The sequence below is a fragment of the Ambystoma mexicanum genome, chromosome 10 (assembly GCF_040938575.1).
Source record: "Ambystoma mexicanum isolate Mex_15411 chromosome 10, UKY_AmexF1_1, whole genome shotgun sequence".
NCBI lineage: Eukaryota > Metazoa > Chordata > Amphibia > Caudata > Ambystomatidae > Ambystoma > Ambystoma mexicanum.
This window is the reverse complement of record NC_090932.1, coordinates 1,134,275,440-1,134,303,164: the sequence shown is the minus strand read 5'-3', so window position 1 is coordinate 1,134,303,164 and position 27,725 is coordinate 1,134,275,440. Positions and strand designations below refer to the sequence as shown.

The following is a 27,725-nucleotide window of genomic DNA, read 5'->3' as shown; positions in this document are numbered from 1 at the left end:
TCAAATTCATCACCTGGGAGAGCAGAGCGTTTACGTTTAAACAATAATTAACATACCAGTGGCTGCAAACGTACAGAGGTAGAAGACAAAAGCCTGCACAGGTGATATGATTATACATCCTATGATGAAGCCAAGGGCTTAACTACTGGGCTCAGCTTTTAGATGCCCACGGCTCCAAGGATTAGCTCTCTTTGTGAAACTAAATAGCATCCAAATTGGGGCGAAATACACTTCTAAATTGCTAAAGGAAAACAAAATTGTTATTCAACCTCTGGGGCTAAAAACGAAGGGGGGGGGTGGACAACCTGATGGGTTAATTGCCTCAGTCATGAGCAGCTTAAAAAACTGTCTTCCAGCCCCCCAAAATGTCGAGGCCGGCTCTGCCCTGGTCTAGATCATGTTTTCATGCTGATGATGAGCAGACAAGGAAATAAATCCTTATTAGTAGTAAAATCCTGATTCCAACCTTAGGCACAGGAACACAAGTTCCAAATGTGCTCCTCTGCACAGGAAAATCCAAACGCCGGCCCCATATCTGCTGTACAGAACAATCCACCTGCTGCACAAGACAAACCTCTCTTCAACGCAGGGAGGGATGGCGTTGGGCTTTACAACCTTTTGAGATTAAATGGGCCGGAGCCTTCCAGCAGCAGCCCTGGTGTTAGCAGTCTGAATACACAGTAACATCTGCTTTAAATCTGCATATTAAATGTGAACTTTGAGGGGCTCCCATTACAGGCTGCCTTTACTGGCACCATCAGGCCATCACTGTGGTGTCCCCTTTAAGTTGTGCATGCGGCGGAGTGATGTAACTCTGTCGCGTGCGGCCGCCAATAAAAGGGGCAGATCACGTGGGCTCAAGCAGAGCATGCGTGTAGCCCAGACGAGATACACTGCCTACTGTATCTTTGTATGCCGGGGGGGCTCACGCCATACAGGGAGGTTCCAGCCACGGGACTCCCATACCACACTGGCGACGCAGTGGTTGCACAGACTAAGACGGACCAGCTGTGTCATGCGGCAGTGAGAGGGAGGTGACGGTTCGCACACCAACCTTCTCTCAGGCCACGGGGCCGGCATGTACACCGGTTTCGGATGCCATTTTGCTGCACCTGGTGCGGGAGGTTGCAACTCTGAAAAGAGTGCTTGTGCACCTCCCATGGACAGTTTTTGGATACGTGACTGGTCATGGGGCTGAATCACTGGTGGGGACGGGGTCAGAAGCCCCAACCATTAAAAAAAAAAAAGGGCGGATGGTAGAGCTCGGAGAAGAACAACACAACGTTGGTGTTCCCCTCTGCCACCCTCCAGCATTTAATTATTTGCTTTCCCTGTGACTGCTTCATCTGTGCTGGTGAGGCAGTGGTGTTTTAAGTGACTTTGTATGCAACAATGGGTGCAGCTGTGGAGGACATGCTCTTCTGGGTGTGCTCAATATTTAACACAGCCTTTCTGTTATTTGGAAGGGCGGATGTGCGGAAGGTGGAGAAGAGGAACAAAGGTACCGACGGTGCTGGACTCTGGACAGTCCATTATTTCTAGTGCTGGTGTATCCACCTCTGGCTACTATGCTCCAACATGGGCTGCAGCCCTTGATCACAAAGGGGTGCTTGTGCGCCCACCAACATGGGGGATGAAGCACAGGCAGATGGAGGGCCTGCGGCAGGCCCGCCAGCCGCACCAGGGGGTGCCCGAATCCCACGCCAACAAAGTGCACTTGCAAACATGCCAGAGTTTGACATCTCGGGGGCGCCATCAAGCCTGTGTCCACGCTGGAAGTCTTGGTTTGATCGGATGGACTTCTACTTCAGGGCCACGGGAGAGACTGGTGAAGACAGTAGGGTGGCGCCACTTCTATACTCAGCTGGTCCGGCAGTACACCAGCTATTTCAGTCACTGGAGCATGTGGATGCTTCGTATGCTGCGGTGAAAGATGCACTGCGCCAACATTGTATGCCCCTAGCGAATGTTGGCTAGGAGAGATTCGTAATGTGTAATGCCATGCAAAAGGACGATGAATCTCTGGAAGGGGTATGGACGCCTCCAGCGGATGGTGATAGAATGTATGTGGGTCAATGAGCAAGCCATGATCCGGAACCAACTAATTCAGGGCTGTGTGTCGGGGAAAGTCTGACGTCAAGTTCTTTGAGAGCCGGGCCTCATGTTGCCCCGCATTCTGGAGCTAGGGCAGTCACATGAGGTGGCGGAGACGCGGGCGTCAAGAATGAATGCAGCAATTCGCCCTTCCATGTCGGAAGAGGTGTGTGCAACTGCCCGTGGCTAAGGGGCAAGAGGGGCCCGTCAGGTGGCTACGCAGCAGAGGGACAGGACCATCCGGGGGCCCGAGTCATGCTTGAAGTGCAGACATGATCTGCCGCATCCAACACAATGCCCAGCTAAGGGCAAGGCGTGTGGGCAATGTGGCACGATGGACCATTATGCCCACATGTGCCTTCTTTATTTCGAGTGTGTGTGGCCAGGAGGCAGCTGAAGTGCATGGTGCAGGTGGATGGGTCGCCAAAGCGGGGCTGGTGGACACCGGATGCTACGAGTCACTGAGAGAACCCCCAAATCTGCAGCATCCAAAGGCATGCATATTCACATTCGGAGGCAACAGGACCATCCCGCAAGTAGGGGCCTTTGTATCGAAGGTCAAGCATGGCATCACATCTATCAAGGCACGTTTCTTCGTGACAGACATGAGCACTAAAACCCTTCTGAGCTGTGCAGCGGCCGAAGCGCTTGGCATTGTCAGCTTTGCCTACAGCGTGTATGTGGAGGATGTACAGGTAGTCCTTGAGAGGTTTGGGGAGGTGTTCACAGGAATTGGATGGATGATGGGTGATCCCGTGAGGCTAAACATCGATGAGTCCATTCAGCCGATAGCCCTCAAGCACCGAAGGGTCCCATTTCAACTACGGGACCTGGTGGATTAGGAATTGGACAACCTCGTAGACCTGGATATCATCGAGAAGGTGGAAGGGCTGAGGCATGGGCGTCGCCCATTGTGATCACCTGCAAGCCCAAACAACCGGACTCCGTCAGGATTTGCATCGACATGCGCCTCCCCAACAAGGCCATCAAGTGGGAGAGGCACCTCACCCCAACTATTGACATCATTGCGGAGCTACAGGGTCCGAAATTCTTCCCGAAGCTGGACCTCCGGGCAGGGTACAACCAGGTCATGCTGCATCCAGAGTCTTGTTACATCACAGTGTTTACAACACACAAAGGCTGTAAAGATACAAGCACCTCAGCTTCAGTAAGTCGTCAGCCACTGAGGTTTTTCAGAACTTAATACGAGGAGCCCTGGCTGAGCTGGAAGGCGTCCTAAACATCAGTGATGGTATCCTGGTGTTTGCCAAATCTGAGGTGGAGCATATGACACGGCTGGTGAGAACTCATTCAGGCTCCGGGTTTAACGCTGCATCGAGAAAAGTGCGAGTTCCTCCGAACAAGCATCAAGTTCTTCAAATTTGTGTTTAAGAAAGGTGGGTATCCCCGGATCCCCTCAAGGTCAAGGACACCATGGATGCAAGGGCCCTAGAGAACATAATGGAAGGTCGTCGTTTCCTGGGGATGGTCACCTAGTGTGGCCGATTCATTAGGTACCTTGCCACAAGGTCAGAGCCACTGAGGAGCTTGGCTAAGAAGTACTCCACCTGGCAATTGTGCCCCCTCGAGCAAGCAGCCTTTGAGGATGTAAAAGGGGCCCTCACAGCAGAGGACAACATGGCATTTTTTGACCCTGCACTCCCATCGGATGTGGTGGCAGACGCTAGCCCATTTGGCCTGGGAGCTGTCCTCATGCAGACAGATGGCAAGGGGGAAGCAAGACCCATAGCATACGCCAGCTGCACTCTGTCGGAAACTGAGCAGAGATATTTGCAGATTGTGCCTCAGTTTGTTCTTCGTGACATCACAACGAACCACATAGTTTAGCATGTATCCAGTAGAGGTAGCAACCTCGAAATTATATCTTACTTTTACTGAATATACACCTATATTTTCCTATGAACACATGAACTCGGACTTGTGTGCACCTCCACACACCCAATCTCTACCGTATTCAAAGATTGAGCCTGAAGCCTTGGCAGGACTGTGGGGGTGCCAGCATTTTCTGACTCTACATACTGGGAAAACCGGTGACAGTCATAACAGATCACAAGCCCCTGCTGCTGATCATGGCAGGATCGTCCTCCAAACCAACTGCCAGGATTGAGTGATGGATGCTGGCCCTGCTCGAAAATGGTGTCTCCCTGATATACCACGCAGGCGCAAACAATGCAGCAGACTATTTGTTACGCCATCCCAAGACCCTCGGCGAAGAGTGAGACATGTCCAGTACGGAAGAGGCTGAGGATCACGTGCAGCTTCCCGTGGAGGCTGCGACACCAAATTCGCTGCCCATACAGGAGCACGAAAAGGCATCCGAGAGGGACGAATGTTTCAGGATCCTTCGATTCGCACTGCAAAAAGGGGAGTGGAAATCTGTGCTGGAGTGCCTAGGTAAAAGGACCCAGGAGGCTCGGATGACGCTGTTGCAGCTATGGAGGATCCGGGCGGAGTGAACATTCACCGATTCTGCATTGCTACTGCGAGAAGACAAGATGGTGATGCCTGCTCACATGGATCAGCAGGTAATTGAGCTTGTGCACCATGGTCACCAGGGGATGGCCAAGACAAAGGTCAGGCTAAGGCTAAAGGTCTGGTTCCCGGACTTGGAGAAGAGAGTGGAGGCGTTTGTGGCGGCCTGTGTATGGTGCCAGGCGGCATCCCCGGCGCAGAAGGACGCCCAACTGAGTCAATGCTTCGAGGAACACAGCCATGGGAGGCAGCACATGCAGTCTTTGGATCAACGGGTTGGATGTCCACTTCCTGGTGGTGACCCAGTGGTCTAGGTACCCAGAAGTGGAGTCAGTGGCATTTGAGGACATGGAGGTGGCATTTGACAAAATCTTCGCAACCTATGGCCTCCCATAGACTTTTTGCTCAGACAATGGATCGCTCCTTCCAAGGCGAGAGTTTCGCTGAGTTCCTGAAAGGGTATGGGGTTCATGACAGGAAAGCCACCCCTGTCTAGTCCTGTGCTAATGGCGAGGCAGAGCGATTTATGAGAACACTCAACAAGGTGTTCCGTATCGGCAGGGTCAATGCCTTCGCACAGCCCTATAGCAGTTTCTTCAGGAGTATCGATCGACTCCACACTGCTCGACTGGGGTGGCCCCCGCTGAGGCCATGTTTAGGAGATGCCCAAGGGGCCTGCTGTTCGATGCAAATGAACGGGAGCCCACTGTTATTGACGATGCTCAGGTGGAAGAAGAGAGGAGGAGCCGGAATGAGAGCAAGAGCATGAGCATGAGCATGAGACAGGGACTTCGCAGTACCAGTTCGCCCCAGGAGATGAGGTCATTGTAAAGAATCTGCATCCACAGGGGAAACTGTCACTAACATATGGACGATGGACGTGGTCACTGTGAAGGGGTCGATGGTGACGGCCTCCGATAGAACAGCTACGGTGACCAGAAATGCCAGCTTGTTCAATAGAGTAGGAGAAGGCACGCAGAGCCGGAAGGTGGTGGTGGGGCGGCCAGCCCCCAGGTCCCCCAGGGTCGGGGGGACACAGGTTAGGAGAGTCTGAGCTGGGAAGGGGCAGTCGGTATCCTCAACGAACTGGGAGGGGGAGGCCTGCCCACCTCAATGACTATGTGCTGGACCCCTGAGTCATGCAGGTGGAGACTATATGTGTCGACAATGGTGGGGTGTTTGAAGTTGTTTGCAAAATGGTTGAGTGGGTGGTGGTTACTTGTTAAAGTAGTATTTATTCGTTATAAAAAAGGAGTGTGTGTCCCCTTTAAGTTTGCGGCAGAGTGATGTAACTCTGTTGCATGCAGTGCCAATAAAAGGGGCAGATCACGTGGGCTCAAGCAGAGCACGCGTGGAGCCCGGACGAGATACACTGGCCACTGTGTCTTTGTATGCAGGGGGCTCACGCCATACAGGGAGGTGCCGGCCACAGGACTCCCATACCACAGTCACCTTCCTCGCCTCTCTCAGTATCCAGCCAGCAATCAGCTTGTTGTCTTTGTTCTCCAATTTCATCTGTCATACATGCCAACTCTCACGATTTTGTCAGGGAAAGAAACTGCTATTTTTCACATTTTTCTGCCTAAAATTATACTTTCCCCAATGCATTCCTATGGAGAAATTGTTGTCTCCCGATTTCTCTGAAAAGATCTCCCTCTCAGGTAGGGTGGTGTGGGGACATCACATGATCGCGGGAGCGTGGTCTCGCGAGATCTCGGCATAACGAGATCTCGTGAACCCGCGCTCTGCGAGAAAACGTTCCCACCAGTGTTGGCGAAGCGCCAGACCAAGCGGTCGACCCAGAGCGCTGCTCCTGATAGTGAGCCATCAAACCGAGGCCCTGAAGAGCCTGATGATCCTGCTTCCAGGGCATAAATCCAAAGCCACAGGAGGCCACATGGGGGCCCTGGAAGCTTACAGCGTGCCATCCTTGTTCACACCTAGCCCCAGTGAAGTAAATGAGAGGCCCTGAACTGAACTGTGAGCAATTCCCCTGCCTGCACGAGGACAAGTTTATGTTCACATGTTTGTCTTGCAATAAAGACAGTTAGAACCCACTGAAGCTTCCTGTCGTCCTTAAAGGCCACAACTTAATTGGCGACGAGGATATCAAAAGACCCACAGGCCCACCATGCAAAGCGCCACACCGCCCCCTGCTTTTCTCCCCTCACCAGGGACCCCGGCAATTCCGTGGATGCATTGGGAGCCCCTTTTCTCCACCTATCTGGAGGCTGTGGGCGGCACGAGATATGCCCCCGCCAGGAAGAGGGTGATGCTGCTGAATGCATTGGGGGTTGAAGGTCAGCGCATATTTGCCAGTTTAACAGCCATTCCAGTGGTCGACGACGACAACGACGTCTACAAGGAGGCGACTCGTCGCATTGTGAAGAGGTTCACCAATAAGGAGAACGTGGTACTACACAGGCTGAGGTTCTACACCCGTAAACAGGAAGGGAACGATCCCGTGGACGACTACATCACCAGGATGAGGGAGCTGGCTTCTCTTTGCGCCTTTGGCGAAAACGCAGAACAAGTTCTCTGCGACATGCTCGTCGTTCACACTAACTCCAGTAAAGTGCAGGACAAGTTCATCCAAGAAAAGGAGGTCACCCTCGACAAGGCCATCCAAATTGCCAGGGCGGAAGAAGAAACCTCTAGCAGATGCAAAGAGGCGGGAAGTCACCTGCCCGTACCCGAACTTGCGATGCTACAGTGGAGAGGGCGCAGAGACAAGCAGTCCCGCGACAGCCCCAGGGACAAAAGCCCCAGGCAAAAGGACATGCCGAAATGCTACAGATGCGCCAGCACCAAGCATATGGCGAATGATCGCGACTGCCCCGCCAGGAATAAGGAGTGCTCCAAGTGCGGACGCATTGGTCACGTGGCCCCGGCATGTACGTGGCAGGAGAAAAACGTTTCCCGCGTCGATGGCGACCGCGCTTCAAGCGATGATGACGAACTACAGGACAGACCCATGGTCGTCATGGTCAACGCCCCCCATGCAAGGAGGGAAAAGCCCCACTGCACCATCAAAGTGGATGGAATGGAAACACGTGTCATGTCAGATTCAGGATATGACCTCACAATCCTTCCCATCAACACGTATAAGGAGATGATGGGACAAGCACAAGTAGAAATCAGAACGACCAGGCAAAAACCAACGGTGTTCGGAGGTGCGACGATCGACCTCCTAGGCTACATCAGAGCCCGGATCGAATTCAAAGGGAGGTCTACCACCACCAAAGTGTACTTCTCACCCAAGGGCCCAGCCGTGCTGGGATGGGACGATCAACACAAACTCAGTATAAAACTAGATCCCAGCACTCCGGAACAGGTACTCATGGTCTCCTCAGGAGCAGCGCAAAATTTCAAGGAGATTTTCCCGGGCCTGTTTTCCAAGAACCCAGGGAAAGTGAAAAACTTTGTCGTGAAGATTCGTCTTAAACCCAATGCGGTCCCTGTGAAACACAAAGTCAGGGCAGTACCTGCTACGGCGAGACCTGCATTGGATGCCCACCTTCGGAAGATGGTCGAAGAAGGAACAATCGAGACCGTGGAATCCTCAGAGTGGCTGAGTCCAGTGGTGTTAGTCAAAAAGAAATCCAGCAACGACCTTAGGATATGCATCGACCTGAGAAGCCTGAATCTAGAGGTCGTCACGGATAGTTTTCCGCTCCCCAGCATTAGCGAAATTGTCCTCATGATGAAAGAGGCGGCAATCTTCTCGAAGCTGGACATGCGTGACGCCCATCACCAAATTCCTCTACACAAATCTTCACGCCCCCTTACAGCGTTCATCACTCCTTTCGGGACCTTTCAATATACCCGCATGCCATTTGGGTTGTCGTCGGCAGCGTCCGCATTCCAGAGGATGATGACTCCGTCAGGATTTGCATCGACATGCGCCTCCCCAACAAGGCCATCAAGTGGGAGAGGCACCTCACCCCAACTATTGACATCATTGCGGAGTTACAGGGTCCGAAATTCTTCCCGAAGCTGGACCTCCGGGCAGGGTACAACCAGGTCATGCTGCATCCAGAGTCTTGTTACATCACAGTGTTTACAACACACAAAGGCTGTAAAGATACAAGCACCTCAGCTTCAGTAAGTCGTCAGCCACTGAGGTTTTTCAGAACTTAATACGAGGAGCCCTGGCTGAGCTGGAAGGCGTCCTAAACATCAGTGATGGTATCCTGGTGTTTGCCAAATCTGAGGTGGAGCATATGACACGGCTGGTGAGAACTCATTCAGGCTCCGGGTTTAACGCTGCATCGAGAAAAGTGCGAGTTCCTCCGAACGAGCATCAAGTTCTTCAAATTCGTGTTTAAGAAAGGTGGGTATCCCCGGATCCCCTCAAGGTCAAGGACACCATGGATGCAAGGGCCCTAGAGAACATAATGGAAGGTCGTCGTTTCCTGGGGATGGTCACCTAGTGTGGCCGATTCATTAGGTACCTTGCCACAAGGTCAGAGCCACTGAGGAGCTTGGCTAAGAAGTACTCCACCTGGCAATTGTGCCCCCTCGAGCAAGCAGCCTTTGAGGATGTAAAAGGGGCCCTCACAGCAGAGGACAACATGGCATTTTTTGACCCTGCACTCCCATCGGATGTGGTGGCAGACGCTAGCCCATTTGGCCTGGGAGCTGTCCTCATGCAGACAGATGGCAAGGGGGAAGCAAGACCCATAGCATACGCCAGCTGCGCTCTGTCGGAAACTGAGCAGAGATATTTGCAGATTGTGCCTCAGTTTGTTCTTCGTGACATCACAACGAACCACATAGTTTAGCATGTATCCAGTAGAGGTAGCAACCTCGAAATTATATCTTACTTTTACTGAATATACACCTATATTTTCCTATGAACACATGAACTCGGACTTGTGTGCACCTCCACACACCCAATCTCTACCGTATTCAAAGATTGAGCCTGAAGCCTTGGCAGGACTGTGGGGGTGCCAGCATTTTCTGACTCTACATACTGGGAAAACCGGTGACAGTCATAACAGATCACAAGCCCCTGCTGCTGATCATGGCAGGATCGTCCTCCAAACCAACTGCCAGGATTGAGTGATGGATGCTGGCCCTGCTCGAAAATGGTGTCTCCCTGATATACCACCCAGGCGCAAACAATGCAGCAGACTATTTGTTACGCCATCCCAAGACCCTCGGCGAAGAGTGAGACATGTCCAGTACGGAAGAGGCTGAGGATCACGTGCAGCTTCCCGTGGAGGCTGCGACACCAAATTCGCTGCCCATACAGGAGCACGAAAAGGCATCCGAGAGGGACGAATGTTTCAGGATCCTTCGATTCGCACTGCAAAAAGGGGAGTGGAAATCTGTGCTGGAGTGCCTAGGTAAAAGGACCCAGGAGGCTCGGATGACGCTGTTGCAGCTATGGAGGATCCGGGCGGAGTGAACATTCACCGATTCTGCATTGCTACTGCGAGAAGACAAGATGGTGATGCCTGCTCACATGGATCAGCAGGTAATTGAGCTTGTGCACCATGGTCACCAGGGGATGGCCAAGACAAAGGTCAGGCTAAGGCTAAGGCTAAAGGTCTGGTTCCCGGATTTGGAGAAGAGAGTGGAGGCGTTTGTGGCGGCCTGTGTATGGTGCCAGGCGGCATCCCCGGCGCAGAAGGACGCCCAACTGAGTCAATGCTTCGAGGAACACAGCCATGGGAGGCAGCACATGCAGTCTTTGGATCAACGGGTTGGATGTCCACTTCCTGGTGGTGACCCAGTGGTCTAGGTACCCAGAAGTGGAGTCCGTGGCATTTGAGGACATGGAGGTGGCATTTGACAAAATCTTCGCAACCTATGGCCTCCCATAGACTTTTTGCTCAGACAATGGATCGCTCCTTCCAAGGCGAGAATTTCGCTGAGTTCCTAAAAGGGTATGGGGTTCATGACAGGAAAGCCACCCCTGTCTAGTCCTGTGCTAATGGCGAGGCAGAGCGATTTATGAGAACACTCAACAAGGTGTTCCGTATCGGCAGGGTCAATGCCTTCGCACAGCCCTATAGCAGTTTCTTCAGGAGTATCGATCGACTCCACACTGCTCGACTGGGGTGGCCCCCGCTGAGGCCATGTTTAGGAGATGCCCAAGGGGCCTGCTGTTCGATGCAAATGAACGGGAGCCCACTGTTATTGACGATGCTCAGGTGGAAGAAGAGAGGAGGAGCCGGAATGAGAGCAAGAGCATGAGCATGAGACAGGGACTTCGGCAGTACCAGTTCGCCCCAGGAGATGAGGTCATTGTAAAGAATCTGCATCCACAGGGGAAACTGTCACTAACATATGGACGATGGACGTGGTCACTGTGAAGGGGTCGATGGTGACGGCCTCCGATAGAACAGCTACGGTGACCAGAAATGCCAGCTTGTTCAATAGAGTAGGAGAAGGCACGCAGAGCCGGAAGGTGGTGGTGGGGCGGCCAGCCCCCAGGTCCCTCAGGGTCGGGGGGACACAGGTTAGGAGAGTCTGAGCTGGGAAGGGGCAGTCGGAATCCTCAACGAACTGGGAGGGGGAGGCCTGCCCACCTCAATGACTATGTGCTGGACCCCTGAGTCATGCAGGTGGAGACTATATGTGTCGACAATGGTGGGGTGTTTGAAGTTGTTTGCAAAATGGTTGAGTGGGTGGTGGTTACTTGTTAAAGTAGTATTTATTCGTTATAAAAAAGGAGTGTGTGTCCCCTTTAAGTTTGCGGCAGAGTGATGTAACTCTGTTGCATGCAGTGCCAATAAAAGGGGCAGATCACGTGGGCTCAAGCAGAGCACGCGTGGAGCCCGGACGAGATACACTGGCCACTGTGTCTTTGTATGCAGGGGGCTCACGCCATACAGGGAGGTGCCGGCCACAGGACTCCCATACCACAGTCACCTTCCTCGCCTCTCTCAGTATCCAGCCAGCAATCAGCTTGTTGTCTTTGTTCTCCAATTTCATCTGTCATACATGCCAACTCTCACGATTTTGTCAGGGAAAGAAACTGCTATTTTTCACATTTTTCTGCCTAAAATTATACTTTCCCCAATGCATTCCTATGGAGAAATTGTTGTCTCCCGATTTCTCTGAAAAAATCTCCCTCTCAGGTAGGGTGGTGTGGGGACATCACATGATCGCGGGAGCGTGGTCTCGCGAGATCTCGGCATAACGAGATCTCGTGAACCCGCGCTCTGCGAGAAAACGTTCCCACCAGTGTTGGCGAAGCGCCAGACCAAGCGGTCGACCCAGAGCGCTGCTCCTGATAGCGAGCCATCAAACCGAGGCCCTGAAGAGCCTGATGATCCTGCTTCCAGGGCATAAATCCAAAGCCACAGGAGGCCACATGGGGGCCCTGGAAGCTTACAGCGTGCCATCCTTGTTCACACCTAGCCCCAGTGAAGTAAATGAGAGGCCCTGAACTGAACTGTGAGCAATTCCCCTGCCTGCACGAGGACAAGTTTATGTTCACATGTTTGTCTTGCAATAAAGACAGTTAGAACCCACTGAAGCTTCCTGTCGTCCTTAAAGGCCACAACTTAATTGGCGACGAGGATATCAAAAGACCCACAGGCCCACCATGCAAAGCGCCACACCGCCCCCTGCTTTTCTCCCCTCACCAGGGACCCCGGCAATTCCGTGGATGCATTGGGAGCCCCTTTTCTCCACCTATCTGGAGGCTGTGGGCGGCACGAGATATGCCCCCGCCAGGAAGAGGGTGATGCTGCTGAATGCATTGGGGGTTGAAGGTCAGCGCATATTTGCCAGTTTAACAGCCATTCCAGTGGTCGACGACGACAACGACGTCTACAAGGAGGCGACTCGTCGCATTGTGAAGAGGTTCACCAATAAGGAGAACGTGGTACTACACAGGCTGAGGTTCTACACCCGTAAACAGGAAGGGAACGATCCCGTGGACGACTACATCACCAGGATGAGGGAGCTGGCTTCTCTTTGCGCCTTTGGCGAAAACGCAGAACAAGTTCTCTGCGACATGCTCGTCGTTCACACTAACTCCAGGAAAGTGCAGGACAAGTTCATCCAAGAAAAGGAGGTCACCCTCGACAAGGCCATCCAAATTGCCAGGGCGGAAGAAGAAACCTCTAGCAGATGCAAAGAGGCGGGAAGTCACCTGCCCGTACCCGAACTTGCGATGCTACAGTGGAGAGGGCGCAGAGACAAGCAGTCCCGCGACAGCCCCAGGGACAAAAGCCCCAGGCAAAAGGACATGCCGAAATGCTACAGATGCGCCAGCACCAAGCATATGGCGAATGATCGCAACTGCCCCGCCAGGAATAAGGAGTGCTCCAAGTGCGGACGCATTGGTCACGTGGCCCCGGCATGTACGTGGCAGGAGAAAAACATTTCCCGCGTCGATGGCGACCGCGCTTCAAGCGATGATGACGAACTACAGGACAGACCCATGGTCGTCATGGTCAACGCCCCCCATGCAAGGAGGGAAAAGCCCCACTGCACCATCAAAGTGGATGGAATGGAAACACGTGTCATGTCAGATTCAGGATATGACCTCACAATCCTTCCCATCAACACGTATAAGGAGATGATGGGACAAGCACAAGTAGAAATCAGAACGACCAGGCAAAAACCAACGGTGTTCGGAGGTGCGACGATCGACCTCCTAGGCTACATCAGAGCCCGGATCGAATTCAAAGGGAGGTCTACCACCACCAAAGTGTACTTCTCACCCAGGGGCCCAGCCGTGCTGGGATGGGACGATCAACACAAACTCAGTATAAAACTAGATCCCAGCACTCCGGAACAGGTACTCATGGTCTCCTCAGGAGCAGCGCAAAATTTCAAGGAGATTTTCCCGGGCCTGTTTTCCAAGAACCCAGGGAAAGTGAAAAACTTTGTCGTGAAGATTCGTCTTAAACCCAATGCGGTCCCTGTGAAACACAAAGTCAGGGCAGTACCTGCTACGGCGAGACCTGCATTGGATGCCCACCTTCGGAAGATGGTCGAAGAAGGAACAATCGAGACCGTGGAATCCTCAGAGTGGCTGAGTCCAGTGGTGTTAGTCAAAAAGAAATCCAGCAACGACCTTAGGATATGCATCGACCTGAGAAGCCTGAATCTAGAGGTCGTCACGGATAGTTTTCCGCTCCCCAGCATTAGCGAAATTGTCCTCATGATGAAAGAGGCGGCAATCTTCTCGAAGCTGGACATGCGTGACGCCTATCACCAAATTCCTCTACACAAATCTTCACGCCCCCTTACAGCGTTCATCACTCCTTTCGGCACCTTTCAATATACCCGCATGCCATTTGGGTTGTCGTCGGCAGCATCCGCATTCCAGAGGATGATGAACTCTCTACTTAAAGGACTCACAAATGTTTCGTTCTTTCAAGACGACATTCTCGTGTATGCCAAGGACAAGGAGACCCATGACAAAGCACTCAGGGCAGTCCTGAGCAAGCTTCAAGAGGCGGGCGTTCATCTACGCCACGAAAAATGCGTTTTGGAGTGAGCAAGGTAGAATACCTTGGGTACTGCATCTCCAGCGAAGGGGTCAGCCCCAAGAAGAACCTCATGGAGGCCATAACAGATGCCCCAGCCCCAATGTCCAGAGAAGAAATACGCTCGTTCCTGGGCCTAGCCGAGTACTATGCTAAATTCGTCCCAAGGTTCTCCGAAACAATGTCCCCCATGAGGGAACTTCTGAAGAAGGGGGCAGCCTACTCCTGGGGCCCAGAGCAAAATTAAGCTTTCTGTGAAATTAAAAGGAGAATCCTACACGCACCATGCCTGAAACCATCAACCCTGAATGGGACACCTGCTTTACCACAGACGCCAGCGCATACGGGCTGGGGGCCACCCTGACCCAGAAGAAGGAAGACACTGAAAATATTGTGGCATTTGCATCAAAAGCCCTATCATCATTGGAGAAGAATTACTCCACCGTTGAGAAAGAAATGTTGGCATGTGCCTCGGCCGTCGACTACTACAGATCTTATGTTTGGGGCACGAAATTCAGGCTGGTCACCGACCACAAACCCCTCATTCACATGTTGAGCCCAGGGGGCACCAAGACTGCCACCCCGAGACTGGCCAGGATCGCTGCAAAGCTTCAAGAATATACATATGAGATAGCCCACATTGTGGGCTGGAAAAACGCACAAGCGGACTGCATGTCCAGGCTCCTGAACCAAAGCGCCCCTGGTACCACATTCTTGGAAGATGAATGTGTCTTAGCCTCCATCGGTGACTTGAAGAACGGCAAGTACATGGACCTGAGTGAACGCCACTGGCAGGAGGAGTTCGAGCAGGACGAAGCCCTACGGCGCGTAGCAGCCTGGGTCCACGAAGGGTGGCCCGACGAAAGAGCGATCCCTGAAGGCCTTCGTCCTTACTGGAAGGTGAACGAGGAAATCACCCCCATGAACGGTCTCATCCTCAGAGGCGACCAAGTTATCCCGCCCAGCGGAATTCGCAAAGTGATATTGTGCAGAGCACACTCAGGCCATCTGGGATGCAGCATGACCAGACGCAGGATACGCGACACCTACTGGTGGCCAGGCATGGACCAGGACATACGACAAATGGTCGAAAGGTGCTATGAATGCACCAACAGTGACAAGCGCCTAGCCGTGAGACAAGCCACCATGCTGCCCACCGAAGTCCCCAAATGGGTGTGGCGCAAACTAGGGTTGGATTTCATTGGGCCTCTGGACAGCATGCCCCCAGAACACAAATACGGGATAGTCACGGTCGACTATTTCTCCAAATGGGTCGAAGTTGACTTCACTTCAAACATCACCACAAGCACAGTCATCGAAGAACTCACCGCCACATTCCAGCGGGAAGGTCTCCCAGAAGAAATTGTCACGAACAACGGGGTCCAGCTGGTCTCTCGAGATATGGAGAAATTCCTCAAACTCAACAACATTCGACAGCGGAGAGCAAGTCTCTACCACCCACAGGCCAATGGCCTGGTCGAGCGGGCAAACCGCTTCATCAAAGGGGCGCTATAACTGGCGCATACCTCGGGCCTAGACCCGTACAAGACAGTCAAGGAAGCCGTAGCAGCCCACCGCATCACCCCCAACGCTGTCACCGGTGTTTCGCCATTCCATCTGCTAAGGGGGAGAAGGGCAGCATCCACACTGGTACACCTTGACTCCATCAAGTGCGAGCTGACGAAGACATGGACATGGAAGACGTAGTTTTCCGCATGCAGCGTAACAAAGAAGCCAAGAAGGCTCAAGGGGACCTGCGTCGAGCCGCTCGCCACACAGCATTTAACAAAGGCGACCTAGTAAAGATACGCCTCCCCCACAAAGACACTTCGACTGGCTCCAGATACAGTAGTCCCATAGAAGTCCTGGAGAAAGGGTCAAACCACATTTGCACCAGCAACGGAAGGAAATGGAACCTAGAAAGGGTGGCCATGTACCGCAGGAAAAGACCTATTAAACAGCCACACTGGGAAACTGGAGAAGGTCAAGACCACCAGGAGACATCCGAAAACCCTCGTCTGTCAGAAAGAGATGCCTCGGAGTCAAACTACGGCAAAGAGCCCTCAAGCCCCAACTCTCCAACCCCAATCAGGGAGTCACAGCGAAGAGTAAGACAAGGAGAACCCGAATCACCCGCACCTCCCCAAGAGTGTTCCCGCAGTCTTGCCCCATGTCCAGATCTAAGTAGACCCCAGATAGAGAGAAGGAAGCCCAGCAAGTTTGCAGACTTTGTCATGGAATGACAGTCCATCCTTTTTCCAGCAAGGGAGGTGTGTGGGGACATCACATGATCGCGGGAGCGTGGTCTCGCGAGATCTCGGCATAACGAGATCTCGCAAACCCGCGCTCCGTGAGAAAACGTTCCCGCCAGTGTTGGCGAAGCGCCAGACCAAGCGGTCGACCCACAGCGCTGCTCCTGATAGGGAGCCATCAAACCGAGGCCCTGAAGAGCCTGGTGATCCTGCTTCCAGGGCATAAATCCAAAGCCACAGGAGGCCACATGGGGGCCCTGGAAGCTTACAGTGTGCCATCATTGTGCACACCTAGCCCCAGTGAAGTAACTGAGAGGCCCTGAACTGAAAGTAATTCCCCTGCCTGCACGAGGACAAGTTTATGTTCACCTGTTTGTTTTGCAATAAAGACAGAACCCACTGAAGCTTCCTGTCGTCCTTAAAGGCATAGCTCTCAACCATTTATGTCGAAAAGGCGGGTGAAAACAACCGATTTTATTTTTGGCGGGTGAGAGGCACATTGAAACGAATGGGCGTGAAGTTGGCTTGGCGGGTGAGTCAGCTGTTTACAAGGCGGGTGACACCCGCCAAAAGCGTGTGAGTTGAGAGCTATGTAAAGGCCACAACAGGTGGCCAACTCTTTGATAATCTTTCATAGTCTGTCGCGGGACACTTGCCCACAAGGCGGTGATGACGTCACACTGTCATTCACGTTTGGCCCGCCCTTTTTTTAATTAAAATTTTTTTAATGGCTCGTCATTCCTGGCTTAATTGAAATGCAAATGGTTTGTCCTTGGGAGGTGATGGTCACGTTTTTTTATCTGTAAACATGACCATCACAACCCCTTGAACAAAGCATTCGCATTTGAATGAAGCCAGGTGTCACGGCGTTACAGCTCGACCTGCAGGCTCAAAAGGAGCCAGGGCTGCAGAGCCGCCAGAGAAAGAAAGCAGCAGGCGGCAGCGCCGTGCTGTGTCCATGGCCACTTCAGTTTGCACAGTGGCTGTGCTAGAGGCAAGTTGTCCCGACGCAAGTGCGTCGGGACAACCTGCGTCCCACACAGCCACTCTGCAAACTGCGGGACAGAGTCCCTAATTGCGGGACAATCCCGCGAAATCCGGGACAGTTGGCCACCCTACTCTCAGGTACATCAGAATGTTGGCATGTATGAACTGTATAATTGCTCGTTGTCATGAACCCCCTTCCGCTTTACTCTGTCTGTAATCTTATCACCTAAAGGGGTACCTCAGGCTGTTTTCCCCAATTTTAGGCAGGGAGCCCCCAAAAATAGGGTTAAATGCGCTTCGACCAGCCGTGACATTTACATAGGACTACACATTCTGCAAGGGTCAACATGTGTCACATTGTAAACTAGTTTACAGGAAATTAATTTTCATTGAACTGCTTGCGGCGCCTTTATTCTGAGTAACGCCTGCCCAATGATTAAGTGGTGCTGTAGAGCCTACCTTGATGAGTTGCCGTAATACATAAGCACCTTAAACGAAACGTGCAAGTCACGTGATATGAAGACGTAGTAGCTCATGTTTGGGTCCGTTTCTCGGATCTGAAGTAGCCTAGCCTAGCCTAGATAATGACATTGCCATTCTGCAGTTAGAGTAAGGAAGTAAGTGTGAGTCCCACCGTCCCTAAGGGAAGTGGAGGATGCGCATTTGTTGTCTTCGATTCCATGCTTGTATATTGAACTACGGGGACATCAGTGCTTTATAAATCGATATTCTGTGACCTATCTATATGTCTCTACTGTTTGTCTGCCTTGGTGTTTTATTCTTTATTTACTGCCCGGCATCCTCTTCCAAGCTCATTGAGGGTCTCCATTTCCACTTCAGGCTGGCATACTACTGTTCATCATGTTCTCGCACGTGTGTTTGTAGTTCTACCGTGACCCAATCTTTTCATAGATGTATCTACCGTGATCACCCATCTATATGTTTTTCTGACTGCTCTGTGTTATATAGCTGTGATCTCACAGCCGTATTTATACCTCCAGTGGGACCTACTAATTGTGTGCATGTCTGTACCCAGTGCCTTAAATCGGGTGCTAAATCAAGGGGGGACCTCTCGTTAGGGCGCACTGGCATTATTACCTTGGGTGCGGCCAGCCCCTTTTAAGCAAAAGGAGGGACTGGGCCCACCAAAGGCATAGCTCTCAGTGCGCCCCAACTCTCACACCCAAAAGCAGCCCGTTCATTCAAGGACTTGTGTGGATGAAATTAACCCTTTGATCATGTGGCGCCTTGAGTGAAAGGGCTGCTTGTGTCTGTACCCAGAGACAGAAGGAGGCTTGGAGGGCCTGGCGTGCCTATTGTTTCGGAATAAGGAGTCACCAGGCAGCATGACAATTTACACAGAAACAATAGGAGAGCCGGGCCCTCCTCCTGTTTCTGAGTACAGTCATCAGGCAGCCCATGTAGTCGAAGCCACGGGTATACAGACTGCCTGCAGGTGTCAGTACTTCGGCTTAGAAAAAAAGAAAAGGAAGTGCCTTTTTTTCCGAATCCGAAGTGCTGACACTTGCAGGCAGCTCGTGTAACCGTGCAGCACTTCGACTACACAGGTTGCCCGAGGTGTCAGCAGGGGTGGGCCTAGGCCCTGGCTCACTTTAAGCCCTGTCTGTACCTGATACTCATAGAAAATTCGTATGTCTCTCTTCTGGGTCCTCCCAGCTGTGTAAAGGTTACTACGATGACCTGAAGTTGTGTTAATTCTCTGCTAAGCCTGAGCACTTTTATAAATATTCTGACGGTGCCCTTGTAGCTGTGTATTTTTGTTTTTATTTCATAGACGCCACATTTTTACAGTGGGCTCAAGGATCACTTGTGCGTTGCCCACGCTCCCATGGCTGACATTCCAGAAAATTGCAAAATTTGCATAGCTCTCCCCACCTCACTAAAAGAACACAATGCGCTGTGAACTTAGAACATTGTGGATAAGTACTTAAACATTAGAAACAAGCTCAATTCTCTTTTATTCACCTTTTTTTAAAAACAAAACATTTGTTTAAAAAAACTGTTCTATGAATTACTATTTAATGAATTGTAAAACATCAGTAATTAGTATATTTATTTATTCTTTAATGTGATACAGATTGAAAGTAAATTCAAACTTTACACATAATAAAACAATTTCCATTAGTATCCTTAAAACAATACACAAATAATATTCAACAATTGTACACAAATATACAAAAAAGAGAAAAAAAATAAAAGACAAGTGAATATAACATATACCAACATAAGAATGATAAATATCATTATTATTGTTAACTTGACCCAAAATGTTATGCAGACTTATGCACGATGCATAACAATATGCGTGTTTACAATAGCAGCTCACATCAGGCTCATATATGCAGCTTAAATCCGGGCTGTGCCAAGTTCGTACTGACCTAAATTTACTTCGAATTGCGGGTCGCAGGTAACTCAAATCAGTGGGCCCAGATTTAGCGCGATTTTTAGCCATACATTATAAAGGGCTATAAACAAATGCATATTACAAGTATTTGTACAATATAGCCAAAAAGGCATTTCGCAGATATATTGGGGGTTATGTACAAATTCACCAAGGTGCATTCCGTTAGATGTTTGGCTGTCTCCAAACAGTCAGGTGACTTGCAAAGACGACAGACTCGCTCAGGAACTGGGATATTTTCCGTCGCTCCCACGATCCTCAGACTAGGTAATTGTTCCAGTCTAAATAGAGTGATGAAGCGTCTGAGTCTTTTCGTAGGGCAGAGGTTCAAGTAGGCTTGGGGCTTCATATACGAGTACAATCTATATTTGATGAAGTGGTAGCTCTTTAAAGTGCTCAAGTGTGAAAGTTCTCGAGCCAGTCCCAGAGGTCCACCCTTTTCCCCAAGTGCTTTATGTACTTCCTTAGTGTATGCTGCCCCTCTATGTATCCATCCTATATCTGCAAGAAATATAGTCATTGCTTTGAATAGTGGTGTAGTGGTATGTTTTTTTTACCACCTCTTGGTGTATCACAGACAATAGAGGGTTTGAGCAACGCAACAGCTACTCATTTTAAGGTACAATCCGGCTCTCCTTTTTAGTACCGTGGATTTTTGTGATGGAAGACCCAGTTCCAGTCTTATCAAAGCCATCGGCACTCCCGAGGACAATCCCAATATTCAACGCCAGAATTTACCTTCCATCACTTGGAGCCAGGCTAAGTCAAACGAGAAGAGGGCTTCAAGGCCATAGGTGATGATGGGCATAAACACTTGTATGTACAAGTGCCGTGTCCCCCAGAGCGTAAAGCCACCCTGCTTGTTAGAAAATGCAGCGATCAACGCAGTGACTGGCGCTGCCCTGATTTTGCGACCTTGTCTGCATAAATGGTAATCACCATTAGGGCTCAATTTCGACTAATTAGAATATGTAGATGGAGCAAACACGATTATTTGGCATTGCAATTAACCCAATCATAAACACTTGTATATCAGGGTCCTTAATACATTATTTTGAACCTCCCCCCACCAATAATGTTTGGCCAAAGCGCTTGTATTATTTACTGGGGACGGGGGGATGAGGCTGCAAGGCTGTGCACTTCTTGGCTACGAAAACTGCAACCTTTAGGAGATCGCAGAAGGTCAAACCTCTGTGACAGTTTGGTAGAAGCAGACGTTCACAAAGCCAGTTTTCACATATAACCCGCTCGCTTTGCATCTAAAATGAACATTACTTTGGTAAAATGATTACCTTCTTTCTCAGCTTGCCCTGCTTGCAGTTTTCCCGACACCTTCGGGGCCTCAAGGGTTTGGGGTTTTATTGAGGGCCAACACTTTGAGTCATGGGTCAGCTGACAGCTATGTTATTTACCAATAGTATTGTCGTTGTCATTTATATAGCTGCTTTTACCATTATTATAGTCTCAATGCGCTGGTGGTGGGAACGTCCTTGGTGACCGAAGTCCAGAGTGTTGGAGGTCACAGAGTAGAATTAGAATGCGTGTGTGCATTTGCCCAAATAAGGCTTAGCAGGGCTGGCCAGACTCTGGTATAAATCAACCCGGGAATGTGGATGGGCGCTGAGAGGGGTCAGGAAATGGCGCAAGTTCTAGAGACTCGCTATGTGTCCAGCGTGCCTGAATTTATCATAGGTCTTTGCTGCATACTGATGTCGGAGTTGTTGAGGCGTAGTCTGGTGTAAGTAGGCGGAACATTTATGTGACGAGCAAGACCGTATTTGTCATAGTTGTTGCTATATTCTGATGACTGCGTGTAGCCATGCCTGCGTCCAGTGTCCACCGAAGTGGTGCGTTATACGTACCTAGCAGTTCAGGTGGAGATTTGTTGTATGTGCGCCTGATCAGGTAGTGGCTTCCTCTGTCGATTTCTGCAGCTTAGATAAAACGGTTAATGACGGCACAGTATATGCTTCACAAATTGCAACTAGAGTAGCACAGGCAATACTTGCAGACTCTTCCAGGTGGAGAGCATGGCGAGTATTCCCTGATATCATGCCCATACTAATCCTTCACAATTGTTACCTTTACCATGGCAGGCCAACCCGTTCATCCAGGCACGATAGCCGCCTATCCCTCAAGTCCTTCACAAGGCATAAAATAAGCAGTGTTGCGTGGCAATTTTCTATGCAATTCAGTAGGTTTGCTAATTTAATGGGCACTTCAAGGCATAAATTAGTTTTCAAAAATTGATTAGCAGAGTTTGCTGATGAAATTATTTTTGATTAGCAAACAGGCTGATTTGATTAGCAATTTTGTAAAAATAATGTTAATGTCACCAGAAGTTATTTGTACCCAAGACATAAAATGAGCAACAATACAGCTGTTTTGCGTACCGCTGTAATAAGACTAGACCTGCAGGTCGGGTAACTCACTTTACCTATTCAACCTAAGAGAAATACACTCGACCCATAGCAATCGAGGACAACACATTTAAAATGTGATTTCTTTAAAATAGTGCAAGTCCCTAAAAACCCACTTTATGTTTGGCACACTGTTGCCACCCAGAGGCCAGCCATGCACAGTGAAACTTGTATTTGACATGTTTCTGCAAAGTAAATGTTAAATAAAAGTTTCAAACATCGCTTGCAAATGCTACTCGCCCTTTATAAAAATCTACTTGACTATACAAGTGGACGAAAAGACTTTGCGAACCATAGATGAGTGCCTGTAAAATGTTAGCTGCATGAATGGACATAAAATAAATATATGTGATAAAAAAAGGCCATGAAAGCAGTTTGGCCAGCTGTTTCCTGTAGGTAGTAATATATAATATAATCATAAAGCAAAGCGTACTCTGTAGGCCAGCTACAGTGTTTGGTATTGCAGTAGACCTGTAGATGTACAGACTGGACGGAACTAGTGATCACTATTTTGCGTAAGCATCTATTTCGCTTTGTATTCATTATGCAAGTGGCAAGAAAGACTAAGCAGAGTGGATTGTGTATCAGGCAGAGAACTGGGCAAACTAGGTGGAATATTGTAGTTTGTGGTCATTTCACTTTCAGGGTACCTGGTTTAAACCAACAGAGTGATATATACCGAATTTCAAGGAATATGGGTTTCCCCAATGGTTTGAACACACGTTGCAAGATGTATGCAATCTGCATGTTCCAGAACTAGGTTTGCCATCAAAAGAATTTGATCATGTACATTTTCAAAAAGTTTCACTTGTCAATATGATGCATCTTTCCAACAAAATGAAATACAGTGGACACTATGAAATTTAGATACACTAACCTAAACATTACTGTAATACATGGAGATGATGCAGTGTGTAACAGTATTAATACTGTAATTATGCATTATGTAATAACTTACATTTTAGGAATGGAATTGCATGAATCATTTTATATAAATATAAAGTTGACACATACTGTCTTTGCCAGACAGGATATAGAAAGCTTAATAAAAGTATCATCCTGATTACTTATGGTTTGCAATTATTTAAAAAAATAAATTCTCGCCTAGCACTCCCACACATGTCTTTAGCACTTAAGAGTGGAGGAGAGGATTACTGCTTCATTTTCTCTCCATTGGCACTTGAAGTTAACAGAGAAAAGAGGGACATCATGGGCAAGAGAGGAATGCAGGGAGAGCTGTGCGTTCATTAAAGAGGGCAACTTAAATAGCTAACTTTGCTACACAAGTGTACATTTGATTAGCAAACCTACAGAATTGTATAGCAAATTGCTATGCGACACTGCTTATTTTATGTCTTGCACTTGTGTAGCAAAGCTAGCTATTTAAGTTACCCTGTTCAATGAGCTCGCCCTGCATTCTTCTCTTGGCTTGCAGGCTCTCTCCACCCTCCTTTTCTCTGTTCACTGCAAGTTCAAAGGGGCCAATAGAGAGAGAGTGCAGCAGTAATCCTCTCCTCCACTCCTATGTTATGTTAAAGTTTCTTGTACTGTGCACTGTTGCCACCTGTGTGGTTTCTGGTTGCTCATGTGCCAAAGGCCTGTGCGGGTGTGCAAGGCAAGATTCTTTGTTCTTTCTCAAATAATTGCAAACCAGAAGTAATCGGGATAATACTTTTATTGAGCCAACTGTATCCTCTCTGCCAAAGAAGTATGTGTTAATTATGCCATTCCATTTCTAAAAGTTATATTTGTTAAATAATGCATAATTGCAGCATTGCTACTGTAAAACACTGCATTGTCTCAATGCTTTACAGTAAAGTGTAAGTTAGTGTAACTAAATCTCAGTGTCAACTGTATTTCATTTTGTTGGGGAAGGTGCATCTTGTTGACGAGTGGACACTTTTGAAAATGTAGATGATCACACGGCCAAATGCTTGTGATGGCAAACCTAGTTCTGTAACCTGCTGGTTACATATATCTTGCAACTGGTGCTCAACCCATCCGTTGATCCGACACTCATTGCCCTGTTGCTACCCTGAAAGTGAGATAGCCGCAACCTACAATAATCCCTCTAGTTTGCCCAGTTCTCTGGCGGCTACGCCACACACTCTGCTTAGTCTAACCATTTATATTTTAGAGACACTCTTCCAGGGCTCACAAAGTGTTTTTGCCCACTCGCATAGTCGAGTAGACTTTAAGTAGAGCCAATATCATTTGTAGGGGATGTTTAAAATGTTTACTTAACTTTTTTACTTTGTTTGCAGTAAATGTAAAATAAAGGTTTCACTGTGCATGGCTGGCCTCTGTGTGGCAGCAGTGTGCCAAACATGGGTCTAGTGCATTTCTCTTAGGTTGAGTGGGTAAACCTTAACGTTGAGTGGAATTTTAAAGAATGTGCACGGCCTGACTCATCTCACTAACTTCTTATTTTAGCGGTTCACAAAATTGATGTATTGTTGCTCATTCTATATGTAGGGTACAAGTAACTTCTGGTGGCATTAAAATTATTAGTACAACATTCCTAATCTAAACTTCGTGTCACCTCACTGTATTCCTGCTATGCACACTACCTCCTTGCATTTACATATCTTTTGCATACTAATTCTATGTTGCTCACCGTGACTACACTATATTCTATACCACTAACGAGCCACAATGTATTCTCAATGGAAATTTTTCTTGTGAATCTTCTATGTGCCTACACCATCTTGCTCTTGACTTAGGGACGCCACTGCCATTTATCCAGGCAACACCTAACCACTAGCTCTTAGATTTACCTAGATCATAGCTAGCATGCCACGCCCGCTATATCCATCACAACCCCTACGTTATCTGCACCCATAGCTTACCTAGCGCATGGCAAAGCATCCTCGATACGGCCCTACGCTGTTCGTTCATTGTTAGCTTTACGATTGCCATCTCGGTACGGCCTGTATTAGCCATATCAGCATAGTATCCCCGCCCACGTTAGTCAATCCAAACCTTGACACTCCCTGCTGACGGCAAGTAGTATACACTTAGTATTCAATGTAACCTGAGGTAGTTGTCGAGTTTGTCAACAGTTAGACCAAATGATTCAATTAGTCTATTAAGATTCACAGTACAAAATCTAAATCTAAATTTATTCATTCTATATTTATTAGGACTCAACATGTTTCTGTTCTCTGTTGTGGATAGCAGAACATTCATCAGGAGAATGGTCACATTGGTTGTGGTAATATTAAAACATACAATTGGTCATGATTACATCAAACGTTTTGCTAATAACGAAGAATTGCTGATTTTTTTCTGTATGGTGTAACTGTTGAAAAACGGAAAAAAGAAAGAAAGGGGGAGATTTAGTTGCTCAATTCCTTTAGTATATTATTATTATTATTATTATTATAATTGAGCTCAGGCAGATTTATAAATTATCTGCTTGGGTGTGAAGTTAATCTCTAGTGGACAGTGTCCCCAAAAACACTGGGACTGGTCGTCAGTGGTTTTATTCAGCCTTTAGTGCCGTAGTTCCGACCTATGAATAAGCATTAGGGAGACTATTCCTTAATTTGTCCAGAATGTTTGCCCCTCCTCAATTGTATCTCTTTGTTTCTTTACATAGGTGCTTTTTTATTATTAGAGAGGAACAACATACCTGCTGTTTTTTTTTTAAAGTGATTCCCTCGAGGTGTTTTCTACGGGATTGGTACTTCTTTTACTGGTAGATCTAGCCGGTTTCCCCAGATTTTTACTCTGTTGTGGAGTTAATGACTGACAGTATCTAGGATGAAGCCAGCGAGATCTTAGTAGGGCTGGTCGAGGTTATAAACATCTAGAAATACTGTATTTAGCTCTGTTGTTTAAATCGTCTCCATTACCTTGTTGGTAGAAACGTTGTCTCGAAGAGAGGCTGTCTGTCTCTTAGTTCGAGTTCATACTCTTTATGGTTCTAGTGTAGTAGGGCCTATTAGGAGGTAGAAAGATGTGAAAGGTCTCACTATTGTACATGTGTACTTGTTTTTTTAAAAACAACGGAATAATTTCCATAAATATGTGGCCGTATTACAGAGAATTCTTACCTGTATGGCTCTCTCTGTATCTCAGACTCACTCTCTGTGATTGAGAGGTTGGGGCGTAAAGTCGCACTTAATAGAATAGTCTGTGCCAGTGTTTTGTCACTAGGTTAGAGAGACGTATAATTAGGCTAGTAAGTGTTCTCTAGGTAGAAATCTACTATCACTGTGTCAATCGTTTTTTTCTCACGCAGTTTGTATTAGATTAGATTTAGCTCTTGGGACTCACCTAGTTTACTTTATTTTTAGTATAATATTGCGGGCGCCATCTTAGGTCTTAGGTGTTTGAGAGATTTAGGGACGATAAGGTTAAGTTCTTTCTTTATTTTTAGCGTGAGGTATCGTCTTATTATATGATCTCCCCTGAGTTTATCATTAGTAGTTTGCCTAAAGTGCTGTTATCATTTATAGGAAGAATTCAGCTATTAGAGGTGGCAGATTAGAGGTGATGTAAAAGGTAAAAGTTAGTGGTTAGAAGGCACTCTTTGGAATCCTGCCTATGAAGTAGAGGGTAACTAGACTAGGGCAGTAACAACATGGATGTTACTGTGCAAGGCTCTGTTATCATCCGCAGGTTCTAGTGTTGTGTCTACGCCTCTATATCTGTTCCTATCTATGGTGTAATACAAATCAATATGGATAGATAGGTGAGGGAGTGTTCTCTAGCGGCATGATAGGTTTTAATAGGGTGTAGAGGGTTAGACTGGTTGTAGTGGTGTCGCAAAACTGTTAATAATACTATGGCATCTATCTCTAGGTTAATCCATCGGTAGACCTATGGAGGGGTTACTTAAGGCTGTTCTTCGTAGTAGATTTATTTAGATCCATCATCGCTAGAGGTAACTTACCTTGCTGGAGCCAGAGTCGTAAAAAGTATTAGATTCTTGTTATAGTTTATGCCATTCGATGGCCTGAGGCCATCTTTGTCGCTATGAGTTTCAAAAAAAAGTTTTTGTTTTTGTTGGCGAGAGTGGCAAGAATAGGTCTGATGTGCAGAATAGTGCATCAAGGGTGTGCTCTGCAATGTGGTTAGGGTGAGAAATCAGTTGTGCTAGGCCGGGAGCTTCCAGATTGCCGGTGAGGGAGCAGGTCATCGACAGGAAGATCAAACCAGATGTTGAAATCTCCTTGCAAAGTGAGCGAGGGGTGCTAGATGAGCGTGGTTGAGAGGGAGTCTGCAAAATTCCGTAACCGGGTGGCCTATATAGGAGAAGGAAACTGAGAGAAGGAAGGGCTGAGTTGGAACTTTGCGAGAATAGATATGCATTCAGTCCCACAAGGTAGATTCTCTGTGAATATTACTGAAAGGTGTTGTTTGTGGAGGATGGCTATACCCCCCTGCTCTGCTGGGCCTGTTATGTACAAGCAGGGAGTAGCCAGTGGGAAGGTCTTGTGTGCGATAGGATTGAAGTCACTGGTGAACCAGGTTTCAGTGATGACTGGGGTGGCTGTTAGGTCAAAGGTGTTTATTTTTGGCACCCAATCTGGTGTTGGTGAGCAAGCAAGATAGTTTGAGAGAATTCTGGTGTAGGGTGGGATTTGGTAGT

At 48.6% G+C, this 27,725-nt stretch overlaps 1 protein-coding gene across 2 annotated transcripts in view; it reads left to right on the top strand.

Annotated features, from left to right (window-relative positions):
- Positions 1 to 27,725, top strand: part of RNF181 (ring finger protein 181) — a 293,004-nt gene that overhangs the window by 192,874 nt on the left and 72,405 nt on the right. The window contains exon 1 of one of the 2 annotated variants that reach the window (XM_069619038.1): positions 17,816 to 17,901. The exons of the other annotated variant lie outside the window; for it this stretch is intronic. The gene's annotated coding sequence lies outside the window, so the exon portion shown is untranslated. Of the gene's footprint in view, positions 1 to 17,815; positions 17,902 to 27,725 lie in introns of those variants that run through there. 2 annotated transcript variants of the gene reach the window in all.